General features: G+C 35.8%; 1 long non-coding RNA gene across 1 annotated transcript; it reads right to left on the bottom strand.

Annotated features, from left to right (window-relative positions):
* Positions 1 to 17,350: 17,350 nt before the first annotated feature.
* LOC307007220 lies at positions 17,351 to 23,272 on the bottom strand. The gene is made up of 4 exons (XR_013799602.1): positions 23,066 to 23,272; positions 22,006 to 22,026; positions 20,431 to 21,881; positions 17,351 to 17,865 (listed from the first exon to the last, which is right to left on the bottom strand). It is a non-coding gene; the product is annotated as an uncharacterized lncRNA (long non-coding RNA).
* Between the last annotated feature and the right edge of the window lie 386 nt (positions 23,273 to 23,658).

The raw sequence follows: 23,658 nt of genomic DNA, 5'->3' as shown, positions 1-23,658 counted from the left end.
TGCGCGACTGTCACTCTCCGTCGCCATGACTACCGCCACTATTACTGGCTCCGCCCACGTGCGCGCAGTCGCACACCCGTTTTTAGGTGGGAGTGAATGGAATTAATGAGCTGTGTTTATTGAAGATTAAATACACTAGAGTCACTCAGTTTTTTATACTCTCTATTTCAGAGTACTTGCATTTTAATTATGTATTGGTATATAAAGACAGTTTAAACAAATTTGAATAAAAGTTTTTTTAGACAATTCTGACCTACCCTACCTTTAAAGAGTGAAATGTAACTTAAATGCAGTTATGTAAGTCTGGCTCAGGTCTGGACGTTATTGCTCAGGACGGTGTAGTTGAGCCGTGATCTGAGAAGCTCTGCAACACGACACCTTGGAGGACTTTTTGCAGAGGCGTCACTTTGTATCCGACACTTCATACCAGATTATGTACAAAAGAACATAATAGCGAGTTATGAAACTCGTGATGGTTTCGCTTCTTTGCGTGTGACCCTAAAAAAATCAATCCAGCTGCCCCCAAAATCTCATTTCTACCATGTGAAGCTCAAACTCGACTTTCCACTCAAGGCCACGCGATCTAACATGCTCCACATTATGAAACAAGATGTTTGCTGATGTTTTTGCTCTTCGGGAAGTTGGTAATGAGTGTTTACTTGCAGCCGCAACGATCCCAGTGGATCCCAGGGATTTCCTCGTCTTGTTATTGTGAGATTGTCATATAAATATAATGACTCTTTTGAGAGCCGTGTGTAATCTTACGTTAGCTGTATAAATCAATGTCAGGACCAGTCAATGATCAATCAAATGTTGCATATTCATAATCTACAATGATTTATGGTGCTTTTGTGTGATGCAATTAGCAAACGGAATATTGCGACCCACTACAACATAACTTTTTAATAATTGTTCATTATTGAAATATTAGTGTTGTTCTTAAACTTGAACTGCCAAACTTTATAAATTATTATTAATTATTGGCACGGCCATTACATATTTAAAACAGTAATATTCTATACTAAACCTAAACTAATCTAATCTAATCTAAACTATATATCATTTGAAAGCTTACAATCTCTAGTCTACATATTTGGTGACTGATTTTCCAAATAAATGACAGAGGAGCCGTAATTTATCAATTTGCAACAAGAATATGTTCATACTCCTAAGGCGTGTTCAGACCTTTATTTTGAAATAGTGATGAACATGAAAAATCATGAAAGAATGGTAGAAACCTCAGTTTGTTTTCATGCCAAGAGTTCAAAAGATCGCATCCGTTCAATTCTTTTAGAAAAAAAGGTCTGAAAATGTTTTAAATATAAAGAAAATAATAATAGATTCAGAATTAGTGATGTGGCAGCGAGCTATACTGCACATACGTGATCTTTTGTGTTTCTTAGAGGTTGAATTCATTTCAAAATCTGCCAAACTTCCAACACTACTTCTGAATAGGATGTCTACTTCATAAATTGTATGAAAATTGTACAAATAATGGTTCAGACTCAAACCACATATGGAGATGGAGGCGCCCTTATATGGGCAGTAATGTCCACTAGTGGAGAAGTGTGGTACTGCGCCCAAACTAAATCTCACTGAAAGCTCATTTTTTGAGATATCAACCTAACATTTGAAACACAACTTGTTTAGATTTTTGCCTTTGATTTTTTGCAGTTTTAGAGTCCACCAGGTTTAGAAAATATATATTTTATATAAAATATGAATAATAAAAAATTTAACGTTGTACATTTTCAGAAACTCAAACTTCTATAACTTCTTTTCTGTTTAACTTTCTTAATTTATTTCACTTCTACAAAAAACTGACAAATGTCTTCTTTTAAAAACAAGACCAATCTTACATCTATATTCCAAAGCATTCTTGAACTACAACCATTTAAGTTCGAAATGTGCATTTTATTTGTTGTTTTTATAGTGTCTTGAGTTACTTTTTGTTGACTGTATATTTTAGTATTTTTAAGGTTTCAAAACATCTTGAAAATTAGCCAGTAGGCTAACACTGGCACATTTACAGTAATGTTGATTAATGTGTGCTGTCCTTATAAAAAAAAATAATAATCTATAATGCGTTAGTTCCCGCCCACTATTTCAGCAGCGTTGGTTCCGGAAGTATTTCTTTTAAATCCAGTATTTCTGGATTTTTAAAAAGCCATGAATATAAGCAAGTCGACCAATCATAACATCACAAATTTTGATTTGAAGCAAAAAAAAATATTGAAAATTGGTCGAAAATATTTAACGGCTTTAGTTAGAGAAAGAACAATCCCAAGAAGCATTGCGAACCGATGGAGAAATATAAAACTGTTATATTTAAAAATGTTATGATCAATAAGTTGACAATATGCTTTAACTCATCAAAGTAAGTTAAGCAATTTTCAACTTTTTATACAAGATTTCTCAAAAAAATGTATGTAATTTAAGTTGAAATGACTTATATAGCTAAGTTGAATGTACTTAAAAATTTAAGGCAGCAACTTTTTTATATATACAAAACAATATTTATCATTGCGCTGCTGTACGGCAGCAGTTCTTGATTATTACGCAGGAATGAGAGTTTAGTTCCTAGTCATATTGGCCTAGAAAATCACAACTATTAATTTTCTGTCGGTCTTAGTACACGATGTAACTACAGAAGAGTCAAGGTTTAAATAGGAAAAATATCGAAACTCTTTGGTAATTTTTTTGAGAGAGATGCTAACGGTCTAATCCGATTCAATGATCTATGCTAAGCTATGCTAAAAGTGCTACCGCCAGACCCGGAGATCGGCTGAATGGATTAGAAAACGGTAAAACTGTTTAACTCTAGTTGAAAAATGAGCCTATTTCCAAAAAAAAGTGGAGTGTTCCTTTAAGAAATAAAAATTGTGACTGTTTGTCCAAACGAGATGCTTAAATGGCCTAAAAAAAGAAGAACTGTGAAAGCAACGGCAGCAATCCCGAAATGTCAAATACAGGCATGCAAAAAAAAAAAAAAAATGAACGTCAACCTCATCATGGCTTCCAATCTGTTTCCCTTCACATCCAATGTCTTTTATGAAAAATCTCTGAAACAGAAATGATCTGGGGGAGCAATAATGTCCAGCACTAATTTAATACCTTATTACCATAAGCCTAGTGCGATGCATGCATAATAAATTTGTTGTATCGCACAAGGCTCAGGCATACGGTTGGAACAGGATTGCGGGTCCTGAGACAGCAAGCCACATTTGCATGATATGATGTGAGAGTTGAATGAATTGGAGGATTATGGGAAACACTGCCTCCCTGCCCAGGCTCATTGTAGTGAGGAGAAGTATCACATACCCACAGATGGTTCAGAATTTGGAACAAACCAAAGAGAAAAGCATGGAAAAGAGAGGGAAAAAAAATATGTGCATGCTTTAAAAAAAGAGGAAGGAGAGGGGAAACGAGGGGAAAACATCAAAGACTGCATTTTTAATTTCATTTTAAAGCGCAGGACACTATCTACCGGATTTTCTTTTTAATTCAAGAGGAAATGTAGTTTTACTTTTTTTTTGAAGAAGTACACTCAATTTCTTAGGAAAGGCTTATTTGAACAGATGCACAGTCTCAAAAAAAAGTCTTTAAGGTGGAGAAATTAACATATTTTTTAAATTAACACCCACATTATAGGTTATGCTTTACCTGAATGTGTCAGAAAATATGTATATTTAAGGTTTTGCGATATTTTTAATCACCTTTTGAGCTTTATCTTAGGTCCTATTTTTGTTTTTTGTTCAAATATTCACATCATTCAGCTATTATTTTAAAAATGCATCTGTAAAATGTATGAAAAAAGTATAAAATGCTGTTTTAAAAGACTTCAGATGCGCAGTTAAAAAGTCTTTAACCCTTTATGTGTCATCCCGCCTTTTTTTTATATAGATATGAAAATGCACATTTCCGAACTTAAATGGTTGTAGTTCAAGAATGCTTTGGAATATAGATGTAAGATTGGTCTTGTTTTTAAGAAGAGATTTGTCAGATTTTTGTAGAAGTGAAATAAATTAAGTTAAACAGAAAAAAGTTATAGAAGTTTTAGTTTATGAAAATGTACAATGTAAAAAAACGTAATTAATAATATTTTATATAAAATATATATTTTCAAAACCTGGTGGACTCTAAAAATGCAACAAAAAAAAAAACACAACAACAATCAACAAGTTGTGTTTCAAATGTTAGGTTGATATCTCAAAAAATGAGCTTTCAGTAAGATTTAGTTTGGGCGCAGTACCACACTTCTCCACTAGTGGACATTACTGCCCATATAAGGGCGCCTCCATTTCCATATGTTGTTTTTCTTTATATGCAAAACATTTTCAGACCTTTTTTTCTAAAAGAATTGAATGGATGCTATCTTTTGAACTCTTGGCATGAAAACAAACTGAGGTTTCTACCATTCTTTCATGATTTTTCATGTTCGTCACTATTTCAAAATAAAGGTCTGAACACGCCTTAGGAGTATGAACATATTCTTGTTGCAAATTGGTAAATTACGGATCCTCTGTAATTTATTTTGAAAATCAGTCAATAAATATGAAAACTAGAGATTGTAAGCTTTCAAATTATATATAGTTTGTCAAGATTAGTTTAGTTTTAGTATAGGATGTTTTAAATATGTAATGACTTTGGGCCCACCGGTGGGCCGGTGGTGGAAAAATTAACATATTTTTTTAAGTTAACACACATTATATGTTCCTCTTTATACCTGAATGTTTAAGAAAACGTGTATATTTGAGGTTTTTCACCATTTTAAATCACATTTGAGCTTTATCTCAGGTCCTAAGATGTATTTAAAATAAATTTTCAAATATTCACATAATTCAGCTATTATTTTAAAAATGCATCCATAAAAACTATAAAAGAAGTATAAAATGGCGTTTAAAAGACTTTCAGATGCGCAGTCAAAAAGTCTATGGTAGAAAAATTAACATGTTTTTTAAATTAATACACATTATAGGTTCTATTATCTCTTTATACCTGAATGTTTAAGAAAACGTGTATATTTGAGTTTTTTTCACCATTTTTAATCACATTTGAGCTTTATCTCAGGTCCTAAGATGTATTTAAATTTTCAAATATTCACATAATTCAGCTATTATTTTAAAAATGCATCCATAAAAACTATAAAAGAAGTATAAAATGGCGTTTAAAATGCGCAGTCAAAAAGTCTTAGGTGGAGAAATTAACATATTTTTTAAGTTAACGCCCACATTATAGGTTCCACTTTACCTGAATGTTTAAGAAAACGTGTATATTTGAAGTTTTTCACCATTTTAAAATCACTTTTGAGCTTTATCTCAGGTCCTAAGGTGTATTTAAATGTTCAAATATTTACATAATTTTTTTTTTTTAAATGCATCCATAAAAACTATGAAAGAAGTATAAAATGCAGTTTAAAACACTTTCAGATGCCGTTTAGCCCGGGTAGTGCTTTGTTTCTCTGATGTTGCGGTGTCTCAGCACTGAGTTATAATGAAAGTTGTCATTCGTGCACCACACCTTGTGCAGGTCTTACAGACATTAAAAGCACTGGTGATATTTCTTGCATCATTTAGTTCGCACCTCGGTGCTGTTCGGGCCTAAAACAGACATCACATGCCCGTTTGGTTTTCACACCTGACATATTCTGACATGCTCATCTGCTAATTTCAGTTTCAGGTGTCAGGACTGTTGCACGACAAAAACAAGATGCTCTCATGTTTTGATTTGATTCAACTTAACGCTTGTTCGTTGGATACTACATGTTGTGTAGGACTGGCCAAAAAAAATATTTGTCGATTCATCCATTTTTAAAATGTGGTCGATTCAAAATCGATTCTCAAAGGCCAAAAATCGATTTTTTTCCCATATTTATTTATACCTATCACCAAAAAGCCAGTATTACTTTTCCTACAGTGTTCATAGGCTTGCAGCCTCCATGTTACAGATAATGCTGTGAGATTTTATGTTAGTTTTCTCTTAAACATAAAATAACCTGATCCTGATTGATCAAGGCATGCGACTGTGCTGACTTGTCTAATTTTTAGCATACATTTTTCATCTTGCATCAAAATCCTGTCTATTCATTGTATGCATTTGAAGTAACTAAAATAAAAAAACGAGTTTAATGTACAGGTTTGTGGCTCTATTTCTTTTTATTAATTAACCACTCGTAAACTTATGTTCACCGTTTAAAAATAAATAAATATAGGATTTGTTTTAAATCTATATTCATTGAGTCAAATCTGGAATCGAAATTGAATCGAGAATCGAAATCGAATCGAATTCAGAGCTTGTGAATCGAAATCGAATCGAATCGAATCGGAACATCTGAATCGATACCCAGCCCTACAGTGTCGGAAATGTAACTTTTGCCCTATATTAATGTTATTAAAGACCAGATAACTGTGTTCAGAACTTTGAGAGAACCTTTGCAGAACGTTCTGATAACGTTCCCTGTTAGCTAGGATACTATTTTTCTCAAACACCAGAACAAATATACCAATTTTAAAATTGGTACTTCATTAAATAACCTCAAATGGCTGTTATACATATGTTATAAAATATTTTCATGATTTGTTATTACAACTTTTTATCTTTTGTCAAATCAACTTCAATAACTAATGTGTGAAGATAACACTATTTTGAGTACTTAAATATATAATTACACTGTAACACTGTCTCCTTAAAATAAAGTGTAACCGAACTTATTTTCATGTAAAAACGTGAAAATGGCAAAAATACGTTTTATTGATTAATTGAAGATGTGCAATTATGAAAGTTATCTATAAAATCAAATAAACATCAAATACAAAAGTAGCTGTAAATAAATGTGCAAGATAAAATAAAATAATAAAAGTATAATGTTATTTGTATAATATCTTATTATTATTATCTGTACAATGAAAGAGCAAAATGCTAATAACTAATCGTCCCATCATCAGCATTTATCATCATTTAATCAGAAAACTAGATGTTAAAAACCAGCTAAAGGTCACAGATCCCACGTGCCACACACACACACACACACACACACACACACACACACACACACACACACACACACACACACACACACACACACGTATGAGAATGAGGTTAAACGGCTGTTCAAAAACAGCTTTGTTAGCTCATCTGTGAACTGAAACATGCTAATTGAACATGACAGTTGTTTTAACCTTTCTCCAGCACTGCCATACCGTAGATATGTCCGAGAGCACGTACGTTAAATTGGGGTTTTTCCACCGCGACGGGTTATTAGCATGATGCTAGCGCTGATTGGCTGCGCACTACAGGACTGTGCAGAAGTTTAGCTAGCTAGCAACTTTCGTCTTTTCTTAAAGGTCATTATGGCCTTTGAACAACCACCAGTCAAGTTTCAATCTTACACATATTGCTAAATATGTCAAACCGGGACCACTTTAAGTTTGCTTTAAGAGAAAAGTTTGATTGCTTGAAGTTCCTTCGTGTTTCATAAGATCAACTGTGGTTTAAAACATGCATTTGTAATATTTACAGATGGTCTGATATCATATTGTGGTCTCTGTCTTTGAGGCCGAGAACTAAAAAAAAGAGAAAAAAAATAGGAAGCTTTCACCGTTATCGCTCTCTATCATCATAATTACCATATGTATACAGTACAATTAAGCCTCTTTCAAGTTTTTCCCACAGTAATCATCCAAACATGTGGCTCCATTTTCTGCAGCAAATTCAGACATTTGCTCCATTATGCCGCATTGTTCCACAGTACAAAAACAATGCATGCATTAGCATCGCAATTTGCCTCTTTATTAGGCTCTCTGTGGCCTTGCTCGTACCTTCATAAAAGAAGAAATGAAAGAAAAGAAAGAAAAGAAGCCTTTCAGTGGCATTTACATGCATGCATATTATACGGAACATACTTGAATCTTAACAGACATGAAGTAAGGTCTTTATCAATCCTACTCGGTTACGATTTCAAACATTTCTGAGCAGAAAGTGCGTTGTGTTCGTCCGGGCTTGAGTTTCTCCTCACGATTCTGGACACATTAAGAGTCACGATTGTTTTAGTTTATAATTGAAATGGCGCTTCTCCCACGATTCTGAACAGACAACAAAACTAAATAACAATGCACTAGAGGTTCTGACAAAATGTTAATTGCTGCAGTCTATTTAAAAAAAATATTAAATATTCAATCTGAATGAAAGATTCAATGACTCACTCATAAATGATTCAATGGGCCCTATTTTAACGATCAAGTATCAAACGTGAAACGCAAGTAACTCTGTGGGCGGATCCCGCAAATCTAAAATGTGTTGGACTGAAGTCGCTTCATTACTCATAGGTGTGGTTTGGGCGTAACGTGAAATAAACCAATCAGAGCGTCCTCTCACATTCCCTTTAAGAGCCGGCGCGCTTGTTCCACGGCGGATTGCTATTATAAACGTTGGGTTTGCCAGTTTAGTTTCCAATTCCTGGTTCTTGATGGACAACCCACTTTGTCAGATGTCCTTATATACCGATGTGTCTCGCCACTATTGACCAAACAGGTTTGATCCGTCATTACTACAATTAGCCTGAATAATTTGGGTAAATGTGTAAGCTAGATTTATGCCTATTTTTCCACATCTTCATGGACACCACTATGATTTCCCTCGTGTGGTAATATTTTTCCTTGTAATTATGTATGCTTTTCAAAAATAGGAACTGCTGCGTCTGTGTAGATGAGAGAAGCAAAGTGTGTGTGTTGTGCACACGCTACATTATGGCCAAGCATGCGTGCTAAAAATAGCATCTGAATAACGCGCCGCTGACTTTAGACTTTTTCCCGATCTGTGGCGGAACTGACCCTTCGCATGAAGATTGATTGACAGGTGATCTGACCAATCATACTTCGCCATCCGCCATTTTGTCCGACAAAGCCGTCAGGAGAGTTAGTAGATTAACATGGGAGGATTTGAGCTTGAGAAGCGGAGTGAACTGACGTCTTTCCGCGGTTAAAACAACATTCCTTCTGATGTTCATTCATGTTTATTTGATGCTATAAATGAACTAGAAGGAAGAGATGATCGGTTCACGAGCGGCTTTAACTGAGGCGACACAGCGATCTGTCACGACACATTAAAGAGCCACAAAGCGGTATTTATCGTTTAAATTTCTTTAAAAAAATGACCAAATTTGAAAGACGAGACTTTGTTTAATATGTTTAATATCAAAAGTAACCGAAAAGTAACCTGGTCTGTGTCTGTCAGTGTCTCTCTGCTCCGCGATGTATTTCTCACTGTGTGAGAACATGATGTGGCGTGAGAGCGGCGTAACTTGTCGGACATAGCAACAGTAACCAAGGGGGGCGGGTCTTTGCGAACGGTCAATTGTTTTCTGAAACTGCAAAATAGCGCCAGGGAACGTTTGCGCCGGAAAACCCCCACTCTTTTCACTAAAATTAGAATATTGTGAAAAGGTTTTCATAAGCTGTAAACCATAATCATCAAAATTATAACAAATAAAGGCTTGAAATATCTCACTTTGTATATAACGAGTCTATATAATATATTAGTTTCATCTTTTAAGTTGAATTACTGAAATAAATGAACTTTTGCACGAAACTCTAATTGCAATAGTGATGCTTGCGAATGATTTCGCAGATTAAATGCATGTTGCAAAGATGCTCTGAAGTCCATGGCCCATTCCATCACAATCCAGCTCACGTCATTTTGTGTCATATTTATCTAATTGTCTGTTTCAAAGCCAATCAAGTTAGAAGCGCACAGCAGCTAAAATTACACGAGGATGACTCACGTCTGAAATCATCTAAAGGTTACCTGATTCTAAAGAGCTGTAATTGCACTGGAAAGACTATTATCTGTGATCAAGTTCAGAGAAAAAGGACATTCTCATGTTGTTTTCGTGTGCTGTTATGCTGAGGCACAATGCATGCGAGTAGCAATAGCTTCATGCTAGTTAATCTGACGGCTTATGAAGTTATGTGGTTTGGCATTAGTGATCCTAAACATGGAGACAAATGGGTTAGACTTAAAGTAACTAGATAAATGAGGTTCTGACTAAAATGTTAATTGCTGCAGTCTATTTAAAAGAAAATTTGATTTGAAGAAATCTGATTGAGTGAGTAATTCAATGACTCATTTATAAAGACTTAAGTTGTTTCATTACTGGATAAATCAGAGTTTTTGAACAAATCTCTTGAATGAATGACTCAATGACAAATAACAAATGTTTTAAGTCACGTGTCGCCACCTACTGGTGTAATGATGTAATTGATATATAATTTATTCTTTATTTGAAGAGTCAAAATTCTTTCAAAAGGTGATTTACTCTATTTTGATCAGGATACATTAATTTTGAACCAATTTCAGGTTTTGATTCTGGTTGATGGCACCAAACATGCTTTTTTCATTCAATTTTCATTTTCTTTCATTATTTACTCAACATTCACTAAAATAAATAAAATAGGAATTTATAACAAAAGTTCAAATCATTTACATTTTTACTGCATGAACAATGACATTTTTTTATAGCATTTATGGTTTGGGTTGTTAATTCATAATACATTAATTCAAGTTAATTATAGAACTTTAACTAAACTATGAAATGTTGAAATGCGTTAGAAAATTTATAAATTAACATGAACATATTAATCAATGCTCTAAAAGTATTCAAAGGTTGGATAGCAATCATTTGGCAAAACTCATAATGATTGTATGCTGTAAAATTTGTAAAAACTTTGGAGAATGGAGATTGTTTTATAAGAAAATACTAGTGCAGTCAAATCGATTAATCGCGATTAATCGCATCTTACATATATTTAATTATAATATATTTAATAAATTTAAATTATATATATATATATATATATGTAAATACATACACAAATGTAAATATACAGTATACAAACATATATGATCGATGCGATTAATTGCGATTAATCGATTTGACAGTACTAGAAAATGCTATTTCAGTTTTTCTACTTAGAAATATCATATTTAATTCAATTTGAAACTTGATTGTTCTTTGTAGATTAGCTAAATTGTAAAATTTACTAGCAATTTCTGAGTGAAAATTGTTCCTACGATTGTCTGCTGCTGCTGTCTGCTACTATTCGCTGCAATATTAGTAAATAAATCAGAAAAAAACGGCTGCAGTTCACCAATTCATCACAGTTTCCTCAGGTAAACATCATTCAATATTCTCCACCATGGGGATACAAGAACAGAAGTCAAAAGTCAGCATTTGTATTTCAAAGTTTATTCCAAAAAGCCAGTTCCATCTTATGAAACTACCATTTTATGATGCGCAAATCCCATTCCCTAAAACACCACAACCGCTCCTTATCGGCGGCTGAGGAGATATCAGGAGCAATCGTGTTTTTCATCAGTCTCAGCCCGCGCTCCGGTTTATTGTCACGGAAAATGAGAAGCTTGCGGGTGAGGAGGAGGATTCGAGAATAAAAGTACGTTGAACACGCCGATGCATAATGCAGGAGCCGCGGCGTGTTTGTGCGTGCTGATCATTTGCTCTGCGCAGAGCACCAGAAAACACTCTTTATCAGAGATTTCTACTGTTTGTTTGTGTGAACGCAGAAGAAGAGAGCCGTGCACTTAACAAGAACTCCTATTTAGATCAGCAAACCTAAAGCAAGGAGAGCTCATGCTAGCTTTAGAGCTGCAGACATGAAGACGGATTCTGCTTCTGTACGGAGTCCTTATAAACATCAAAGAAACGCCCTAGCAACCACCCTTAGCACCCTAGCAACATGTTCACCTGCTGGACTAGAAAATCCCACAGACACAGATTGAAGAACCACAACCATATCTAGATATCCAGAGTTTCATAGCAACTACTCTGAAGACTATAACACCATATAAACTTTGTAGAAATGCCATAGAAACCTCCCACAGCACCCTAGCAACTACAACACATTGAAAATATCTAGATATCCAGAGTTTCATAGCAACTACTCTGAAGACTATAGGATCTTTGTCGAGGTGAGAGGCCCTGGCAACCACCCAGAACACCCTGGCAACCCACCTAGCAACTGCTTGTCTCAGAATACCTTATAAACGTCAAAAGAATGCCCTAGCAACCACCCTCAGCACCTTAGCAACTACTCAACAGAACTTATATAGTTTATATAAATAACAACCACTCAGAACAAACATAACAACCACTTTAGAAGCTTAGTAAAAGTGCCCTGGAAACCACCCACAGCACCATAGCAACCACCTAGCGACTAGTACACCGTAGAAACTTTGTAGAAATGCCCTAGCAACCACACACTGCACCCTAGCAACCACCTATCAACTAGAACACCTTAGAAACTTTGTAGAAATGTCCTAGCAACCATCCACAGCACCCTAGCAACTAGAACACCGTAGAAACTTTGTAGAAATGCCCTAGCAACCATCCACAGCACCCTAGCAACTAGAACACCATAGAAACTTTGTAGAAATACCCTAGCAACCATCCACAGCACCCTAGCAACTAGAACACCGTAGAAACTTTGCAGAAATACCCTAGCAACCAGCCACTGCACACTAGCAACAACCTATCAACTAGAACACCTTAGAAACTTTGAAGAAATGCCCTAGCAACCATCCACAGCACCCTAGCAACCACCTATCAACTAGAACACCGTAGAAACTTTGCAGAAATACCCTAGCAACCAGCCACTGCACACTAGCAACAACCTATCAACTAGAACACCTTAAAAACTTTGAAGAAATGCCCTAGCAACCATCCACAGCACCCTAGCAACCACATATCAACTAGAACACCTTAGAAACTTTGTAGAAATGCCCTAGCAACCATCCACAGCACCCTAGCAACTAGAACACCTTAGAAACTTTGTAGAAATGCCCTAGCAACCATCCACAGCACCCTAGCAACTAGAACACCTTAGAAACTTTGTAGAAATGCCCTAGCAACCACACACAGCACCCTAGCAACAAGAACACCTTATAAACTTTGTAGAAATGCCCTAGCACCACAGCACCCTAGCAACTAGAACACCTTAGAAACTTTGTAGAAATGCCCTAGCAACCACACACAGCACCCTAGCAACTAGAACACCTTAGAAATTTTGTAGAAATGCCATAGCAACCACACACAGCACCCTAGCAACCAAAACACCTTAAAAACTTAGTAAAGATGTCCTAGCAACCACACACAGCACTCTAGCACCAAAGTGGTCAAGCATCACTCACATTTTCTTGACTAATGTGGAAATGCAGTTACTGTTAAGAGTGCCAAGTAAATGTGCCTAGTTCATGAAAACCCCTCATGTGGTTGCGGAGCCATCAACTACGATGCCTTATGTAAAGGTTAGTTTCATTTATAGAGAACAGAGAGCTGGACCGTCCATCACCGCTGTATGTGTGAAGGAAGAATACATTTTTCCACAACCACTATGACATTTACAAGAGACTCGAGAGAAAGAGAGAGAGAGAGATGGTCTATTTTAAAGAGAAAAGAGACGTTCAGAAAGTTGGTGTTTGGTGAGAAATGAGAGTGGGAGGGGTTTCCCCAGGTGAGAGTGAGTGAGTAAGAGCGAGAGAGATACAGAATATGATGGTGAGAGAGAAGCCGTGCTTCACAATACTCCTGTGCTGGAGATCTGCAGGTTGAGTATGCAAAGGGGAAATATATCATATATTGTTATCATATCATTTAAAGTCAGTGAGCACTTCCTGTGCCAAAAACAGTTTTATAATTTTTCTGCATATTCCTCCCTCCCTTGTTTTTTTTGTTTTTTTTAACACTAATATGAAAACGCCATGCTGGTTTTCTGTCGGTTAAAAATACTGCAGTTTCTTATCCTTCTATAACAGTCTGTATGTAAAGCATAAAACCAATCATAAAACAATCTTCACTGAAATGTGCCACTCTATTTGTTCACTTTACAGCTTATTCTGCCCAAAAACTTAGGGCTGGGTATCGATTCAGATGTTCCAATTCGATTCGATTTCGATTCGCAAGCTCTGAATTCGATTAAATTCTCGATTCAATTTCAATTCTAAATTCTATTTCGATTCCCGATTCGTCTCAATAAATATAGATTTAATACAAATACTATATTTATTTATTTTTAAATGGTGAACATAAATTTACGAGTGGTTAATTAATAAAAACACAAACCTGTATATTAAACTCATATACTAAACTTCAAATGCATACAATAAATAGACAGTATTTTGGTGCAAGATGAAAAATTTATGCTGAAAATTAGACAAGTCAGAACAGTCGCATGCCTTGATCAATCAGGATCAGGTTATTTTATGTTTAAGAGAAAACTAACATAAAATCTCACAGCATTATCTGTAACATGGAGGCTGCAAGCCTATGAACACTGTAGGAAAACTAATACTGGCTTTTGGGTGATATATATAGGCCTAAATAAATATGGGAAAAAAAGATTTTTGGCTTTTGAGAATCAATTTTAAATCAACCACATTTTAAAAATCGATTAATCGAAAAATCGACTTGCCCAGCCCTACAAAAACTGTCATGTAAAATGGCTTTATGTACCATTTAGAGGTAATCTGAAATCTCAAAATGTATATATTAAACGTTTAAAATATAGTCCAGCAAACGATGCGCAAGAAATTAGTGACACAGTTTCTGATTAGAACTTCTGTTCATCCTAAAGAAATAAGGTTAGCTCTTCTCTTATATCTACAGCAATTTACTTGCAAATTTCTTACTGTAATTTAGTCATTTTTAAAAAATCATGCGGAATGAGTCACAATTAGTTATTCCCCATCATTTTTTTTTAATTACTGTAGTAAATTACAGTAATAAATTTGGAAGTAAATTGCTGTAGATATCCAAGAGAAGAGCTAACCTTATTTTTCAAAGCTTGATGATTCTGATGATTACTTACGATAATAATAAATTTGGTCAGCCAGGTAACAAATGGTGTTTAAAAGTTACCAGGCTGCTGATGATGACCCTGAATGAATTAGGATAATTAGCATTTTTCATAAGTTCTTTCCCTTTTTGTGTGCAATCTGCATCTACTGTACCCTGTAAAAAAAAAAAAAAAAAAAAAAATAGGTTTAACTTAAAAAAGCAAGTTACCTTGTTGCCTTAAAATTTTGAGTTTGTTGTAATAAAAAAAAATTGTTAATACAATGAAGAAGAATAGTTTAATAAACAGAAACTCAAAATTGTGTTACTGTATCTTTACCACATTAATTATCGAAGTTGTGAAAACAAATCATGAAAATACTTTTTTACAGTGTACTAACAGCCATTTGAGGTTATTTAATGAGGTACCAATTTTAAAATTGGTATATTTGTTCTGGTGTTTGAGAAAAATAGTATCCTAGCTAACAGGGAACGTTATCAGAACGTTCTGCAAAGATTCTCTCAAAGTTATGAACAAAGTTATCTGGTCTTTAATAACATTCTCAAATCGTTAGCACAAAAACGTGATTTATATTATTTATATTTATTTAAACGTTCATGGAGTGTTTTTCTGAAATGTTTTAGTTGGACGTTCATTTTTTAAATGTCGCTGACCTTGATGCTTGTTTCAGAATATTCAGAGAACAATAAAAAGTAACATTCCCGTCTATATGGCGTTTTTTAATATGCTTTATGTGTAAATTCATAAGTCGAGTATTTTCTGCTTAAAACTGCAGTGAACCAAAGACAGTCTCAAACACACGGTGTGAAATCGCTGGTGTTTCTGACGTCACACACTACCTTGTAACCAATCAGATCAACGTGTGATCGTCAACCAGTGGATCTCTGAGTGAGTGAGTGGAGGCGGGGCTCATTTGCATATTCACAGAACAACGCATACTAAATGAGGCAAGGGTGTCGAGTTACATTCAAGCTACTTTTTTTTTTTTTTCAAGTAAACATTTTTTAAATATGTCACTAAAGATGAGTTTTAAGGGATGCAATTATTGACCACAGGGGGACTAGATGTTTTAAACGTTCAGTAATAATGTTTTCATAACTTATAGCATATACATAGCATAACATACTTTGTAAGCTAATGGGATCTATCATGCTTCTCTCAAAGTGAATGGGTGGGCCAAATTTCTGGAGACCAAACTGGGGATGTCATGTAAATGTGTTCATCATCACTCTGGAATGAGCCATTTTTCCTGCATGCCGTCTAAGACTTTGTTCATTGTGATGTTAAAGCGTAACGTACCTGCCATTTGCTCTTTGAATAGTGAAATTGGTTGGTAAAAGCAGTCACAGCTTGTATAACTTATTCAAAAGCACATTAGCAATCAGAAAAACCAGCAAGTTAGTGCCTTATGGAGGAGAGTGTTTACAAAGGACCTCTAATGAAGTCTTAATTATGTTTAATCACGTTGCCAACCTCATTGTTGTTTTGATATGGAATAGTGACTGAACAGAATATGCTAATGTTTAGTGAGCTAATGGTTGACGTGCAGCTGTGAACGCAGTCGTTTCTTAACTCATTCCACATGATGACCTTTTAAGTGGAGCAAAAAGAGCGAAAGTGACAATACTGATGAATAATGGATGATTAAAAAGGCTTTCGAAAAGCTTAATGGTGGAATTAAATTTACTATAATAACAGATTTGCATGGGGCCCGTCATTCCACTAATATTTAAAGTGGAAGTTTAAATATAGCTTTATGGCATGGCATTGAGAGATATGATAAAACGCATTGTATGCATTATGCACAGCTCGCAGACTTCAACATCCAGCTGTATTCGAGGAGAGACACTTCTCATTTTATAATTCAAGGTCAGCAGAATCTCAGTTTTATTCCTCATATTCAGGAGAAACATCAAGACCTAAACATGGCAATTACAGTTTTCATGCAGTATGGATTATGCATTTTATTTTAGATAGCGTTTTACCAAATTATGAACATTTACAGAGTGATGCCAAACTTAGACACTCTTATGGGGGTTTATTTAGGGGTATCGGCCGATATATGCTAATTTTTCACGCTAAGAATAAGATAAGAAACTTAGAGCCGATAAATAATGTATTATTTCCTTCAGCTGAGACTCTTTAGATGCGCACTGTTCAACATGATGGGTTTAAATTGCTTGAAATATGATTGGAATCACTTTAAAAAAAGGAAAATACAGTAAAGTGCAACAGTTACACTGTTAGACATTTTATTGTATTTTTGCGGTAACTTACTGGCAGCACTATTGCCAGTAAGTTACTGTAAGTTCCACTTTACAGTAGCTTACCTGTAAATGTGTTTTACGGTATGATGCCCTTACTGCAATTTTATTTTACAGTAAGATACCCTTACCGCAATTTCATTTTACAGTAAGATACCCTTACTGCAATTTCATTTTACAGTAAGATGCCTTACTGCAATTTAATTTTACAGTATGATGCCCTTACCGCAGTTTCATTTTACAGTACAATACCCTTACTGCAACTTATTTTTCATTTATTTTACACTATTAATGCTATTGAATTGAATAAATTCCAAAAAAGTTACTTGAGTTCATGTACATCAGCATATTTATTATTTACTATCACAATTAATTACATTCAATTTACTTATTGTGATGCAACATTTAAAAGAGAAATTCATGCATAACAAATAAAAGCAGATCATGACAATACGCACATTTTTTATTTTTTTCTTAAATCAAATACAAAATACACTAACAGTTCTCAGCTAAAACAAGAGGAAATTAAATCAAAAGGAAATGGCACCCACCTCTCTACTAATCCCAAAAAAATAACAATATACATTTGTATGATAAAGAACAATACAACAAAAGTTTACAAATAAATAACTGATCTGAGGAATGGTGCTGCTTTTGCCCCCAAAGCTTCCTCTCCTCCAATCACAGCAGATTTACACCCGATCATTGGCGTCAGGTGGCAGCAATGGGAATCCTTTCTGCTTATGGGAAGTAGAGAGAGAGAAACAGGGAGAAAGGGGAAAATAAATTAAAATAAATAAAAAATACATCCTTGGACATAACACACTCAAACAGCAAGTTCTACAGATTGTAGCACCAGCACCAGATTTGGTAGCACCGCACATGTAATATGAGCTTAATCACCGTCTTTCTTAAAGGTTCTCTAAGCGATCCTGGGTGACGTCACTTCTTGTTGACGTTCGAACTATTGCCAAACAAAACGGAGGCTAGCTAGACCCTCCCTCCTCCTCATCCGCGCACTAACAACCCAAACCCCACCCCCAAATCCTTCTTGTCGGTTATTGGCTGGAACACTGTTTGTTATGTTGTGTTAGTCCAGTTTGTTTTTGTTGCTGTTTGTGGAGCCTGGGGTGCCTACAGAGACCGCGTTTTTTTTTAGAGTGTGTTCAGGAGACAGATAGCTAGCGGATAGTGAGGAGATATTTGCTGTATGTGACAAAAAAATGTTTGGCCTAAAAAATGCGTGACATCGCTTAGAGCACCTTTAAATTTAGACTTTTGTCTCAGTGCATGCGTTGTTTTAGTTTGGCAGGGTCGCCACTAGCTTAGCTTAGCATAATGAATGGAATCTTTTGTTGCCAGCTAGCATGTTCTGAGTAAAAGTGATATAAAAAAAACACCTAATTACTTATTGTGGCCTGCGTATTCACAACGAGTACAAATAGCGATGCAGATTAAGACTAGGCGATTTCCTAGACAGATTTTGACTTGGGACTATATTAGGGTGAAGCACAGGCGAAGCACTGCTACTTGAGTGCAGAGATATCACGCAACACATGAAATCCCAGTCAACATAATAGTAGCTGGCTATTTTTCCTACAGTAGACATAGTAAATGGCAATGAATATGGCTGATTTTGTGAGAGACGAAGAGGGTGACTTCTCAGACAGTCAAGATCCAGAACCATACCTCTATGAACCAGAGTTTTCAGAAGAGGAGCTGCATGCTTTGGAAATAGAACAACAGGAGGAGGAGGTTGCGATCGCTCAACAACCTGAGGACATGAGGATGAGAGCCAACACAAACTGGTGGTGTGAGTGTGGGGGAATATGCCAACCTATGCCGACTGAAATAAACTCAACACAATCCAAAAGCGAAGATACTCGGTGCAGGTCACGCCGGTAAGTTGACAGATTTCATGTGTTGCGTGATATCTCTGCGCCCAAGTAGCAGTGCTTCGCCTGTGCTTCACCATGATATAGTCCCAAGTCAATATCTGCCTTGGAAATCACCTAGTCTTAATCTGCATCGCTATTTGTACTTGTGAATACGCAGTAGTAATTAGGTGTTTTATTTTTTATCACTTTTACTCAGTACATGCTAGCTGGCAACAAAGGATTCCATTCATTATGCTAAGCTAATCAAGCGCCGACCCTGTCAAACTAAAACAATGCATGCACTGAGACAAATGCATTTGCCCACCTATCTAAATGTAGGAAAGACGGTGAATAAGCCCTATTTTAAAAAACGGTGGAGTGTTCCTATAAAAGAAAACTCCGGTGAAAAATAAACCTAGGGGTAATTAGCACATGGTTACAGAATAGATCGTTCTCTGGGATGCGTTTTCATGATAATCGAATGTAAAGAGTTTTATCTCTAAAAACAGATTAGCTTATAACGCTAGTATATGGGGCAGAGAGTAAGTTTAAGTAAATCGCTAGTTAATACCACTAACAAGGCTCAAAATAGCCTCACACTACCACGGTAGCATAATGAGGGTCCTTACATGCAAACCGAAGCATTGAGACCTTTGTAAGTGTACAAACAGTTTAATAAGAAGATACTTTATAAAGACAGTACATTACACGTATTCAGACACAGCCATCTTGGAAAACAGTCTCGACAAGTCGAGCAACGAACGCTGTGCTAAGTGATATGAACTGTGACTTGTTCATTTTTGTATTATTATTTGTATTTATTTATTTTCTCTGTTGCGTTCAGTGCTTTCTTCCGGAAACAACAGAAGATTCCAAGTCACAGTTCAAATCACTTAGCATGGCAATCGTTGCTCGACTTGTCAAGACTGTTTTCCAAGATGGCTGTGTCTGAATACGTGTAATGTACTGTCTTTATAAAGTATCTTCTTATTAAACTGTTTGTACACTTACAAAGGTCTCAATGCTTCGGTTTGCATGTAAGGACCCTCATTATGCTACCGTGGTAGTGTGAGGCTATTTTGAGCCTTGTTAGTGGTATTAACTAGCGATTTACTTAAACTTACTCTCTGCCCCATATACTAGCGTTATAAGCTAATCTCTATTTAGAGATAAAACTCTTTACATTCGATTATCATGAAAACGCATCCCAGAGAACGATCTACTCGGTAACCATGTGTTAATTACCCCTAGGTTCATTTTTCACCGGAGTTGTCCTTTAAAGGATTCACGGACACCCTGAGAACAGCAGGGACAAATATTTAATGGAACTGCAAAAATTGTGTACTGGTGTTGGTGTCTGACTGATTGTGGTGGCCTGTCCGGGCCAATTTTTTGTACCAGTCCAGCCCTGCATAAGAAACTTACCTAATTTGATGTTCTCCACTCAACTTCGGTGAGCCTCTGCAGAAACGTTGCTACCCGGGAGTTGATGGCAGTCACCTTTCTCTTTACAACACCTCCTGTCTTTCGACTAGTGCCAACTTTGGCCGTGCACAACCTCTTCAGGGTTGATCCTTAAAAAGAATCTTAAAACAAACACAGGTCTTACATTTTCATATTAACACATACAGTAGTCATCTTTAAAAGCGGCCCTCTAACACAGACGCGCTGCACAGTTATACTAGTGAACTCACTCGAGGCCCAGAGAGAAGGAAATTAATAGTGGAATAAAGTTGTTATTTTTGTGTTTTTTTTGCAAACAAAAAATATTCTCGTCGCTTGATAAACTTAAGATTGAGCCACTGTAGTCACTTGGAATATATTAACGATCTCTTTAATAACTTTTCTGGGCCAGCAAGATTCATTCCCTCTGAAAGCCTATGGTGGAGTGAGACAGCTCTCAGATTTCATCAAAAATATCCTAAATTGTGTTTGGAAGATGAACGAAAGACTTACATGGTTGGAACAACATGAGGGTGATTAATTACTGACAGAATTATCAATTTTGGATGAACTAACCCTTTAAAGTATTATTAAAATCATTTTATATTTTTATAATCAAAACCTTCTATTTAAAACATTAAAGTACGCGTGAACCGGAAGTTGCAAACGACTTGTCTCCAGTGTTGTGACGTATTTCCCAGTGAAACAGAATATTGAACAGAGGGCAGGGTTTTACTTTAGCGCTCCTCCTCTTCATCTCTCGATCAAAGCAGACTAACGGTCTGAGGGGAGTGGTTAAGCGTTTTCCAACCCAAGCCGTCAAGCCTACATCATCAGAAAAGGAACGCCATTTCAGACTGGAAGTAACTTTTCAGACTTTGATTATAGATTACCACGGCAAACTATTTTTTTCTGTGTATTAACTTGCACGGATTCATTGTTCACCACAAGACTAATAATATGCGCTAACAAAGTAAACAGGGTCAATCTTGATTTTAATGCTGACTTTAATCTCATAACACTGTTATCAAGAATTTAAATGCATTCCTGCCACTTCTGAGGCTCATTTAAGTCCCAGTGAACCGGAAGTTGCAAACAACTTTTTTCCAGTGTTGTGAAGTATGAATTTTGTTGATTCTGATTTAATTTGATTGATAACTTATTATTCCTGATTGTGTTGTATTATTATAACTCAATTTATATTCATTTATAAATTTGACATAAAGGGCCCTATCATACGTTTAGATCGTTAAACCAGGGCCCAAAATATGACACATTTAATATGGTTAAATGAATAAATTAAAGAAAGCGTAGGGCCTGCAAGGCTCCATTATCACATAATGCATCTGATAGTTACTCAAAACATATACTTACAAAGCCAAAGACCCTCAGTGCTGTGGCTCTTAAAAGAGCCTTTGGGCTGTAGTTACCTCCTGTTGACACAGACAAAAGAGAAAAAGAAGAAACATTATTTTTTCATTGATGATTATTGGCTAATGACAATATGTTATGAACATGATTAATCACAGATCTATGACTGCTAGATTGATCACTTACACAATCAGATGACAATCGACACTGAAAAAAGAGAGAAGAGAATATAACTTTTTAGCCTACAACATGCAGGAGGGAGAGGGGGAAGGGATAGGGGGGCCGTTTTACCAATAATTAGCATAGCATTTCTAAAATATTTTGCAATGAAAATTTATCAATTAATCTATTAGCCTGCCTTTATATTGCGTTAAAAAGCGTTACTATTTTAAGCATGTCTGTCCTGTGCAGAGTGAATCCAGCACGTATGATACTATTATGTAAATTTAGTATCATACTAATTTTTTTATGTCACTTCAGAAATAGTTTGCAGCTGTCGGTCCAATACATCTCTTACATCGTGTTTACACTTTGTTAATGAGAGGATTCATATTCATATCACATTCATATTCATTCTTTATTGTCCTCAATAGAGGACATTTGTTCGCGAGCCCGAAATTCGCGAGCCTGCATAAATCGACAAGAGACCAACAACTACCGGTAATCTGTGATTGGCTACTGCTGCTCACCGCTGCAAAACCCGTTGTAAATGGATTAATTTTCCGTTCTCCAGAGCGTGAACACAAATAAGCACAAATATACACTGGGGCGTTTGGCAAATCTGTTGCGCCAAAATATTATTACAGTATCAATTGAGGGTTTGAGGGTGCATAGCACACCCATAGAATCGGCCTGGAGCGAGAGCGCGAGAGAGTGCCTTTGAAAAAAACGCGCTAGGTAACTTCAAAATAGCCTAACGTCACACACATTAACGGTATTTTTTTAAATGACGAGTAAAATATGCCTTAACTGGTCGTAAAAATTTACGGAAAACCATTGTTTGTGTAAATACTAGATTGGGTCCATCGACTGGAAAAGGCAGTCAGACATAACTTAATGGGATATGAAAGCGGCAGTTTTTGAGGAAAACTAAGTTCCTTCAGACTGTCCTTTTAGTAATAATAGCCTATTAGATTGTATTATTTACTTTCTTCATACATTTAGCTATATTTAATTGATATTGGTAATAGTTTACGCTGTAAAAGTAACATAAAATAAATTTGTTCAGTTAAATTAGCCTACTTACCTCAGAAAAACTCACAGCTGGCGTCTAGCTGTGGCGATCCACTCTCAGCAGGGCCAGGGACGTCTGATAAGCGCGCGCTTGACACACAAACCTCTGTTTACATTCTGCGAGGCTGTTGCGCGGGCTTTGCACGCGAGCAACAATTAAAATAGTAATTTTATAAAATTATAAAAAATAAGGTCTAATGTCTATGTATGGGAACCAGTTTTTTGAGAAAATTCTAATATAAAAATGACTTATTTATATAGGATTAAAATAAATCCTTCCATCCACGTGTTTTTTATTTAACCTTTAAACATCCAGCGTGTGCATTGCTTATTGAGAATGCAGATTCATGATTTTCATCTGCAGAACACAGGGGAAAAAACTATAAAACATTTTTATATGACATTTTAATAGGCCTAACACATTAATACAATATGCATAGCCCTATGAGTAGCCTAATACACTTTGTGTACACAATGAACACAAGTGCAGTCATCCCGCGAATTATAAGGCAATGATTAGGCAAGTTAGGCAACTATATTAAAATATATATATATATATATATTGTGCAAAAGTTCATGTATTTCAGTAATTCAAATTAAAAGGTG

This window comes from Phoxinus phoxinus (genome assembly GCF_949152265.1).
Source record: "Phoxinus phoxinus genome assembly, chromosome: 11".
Lineage (NCBI taxonomy): Eukaryota > Metazoa > Chordata > Actinopteri > Cypriniformes > Leuciscidae > Phoxinus > Phoxinus phoxinus.
This window is presented reverse-complemented; position numbering and strand designations above follow the sequence as displayed.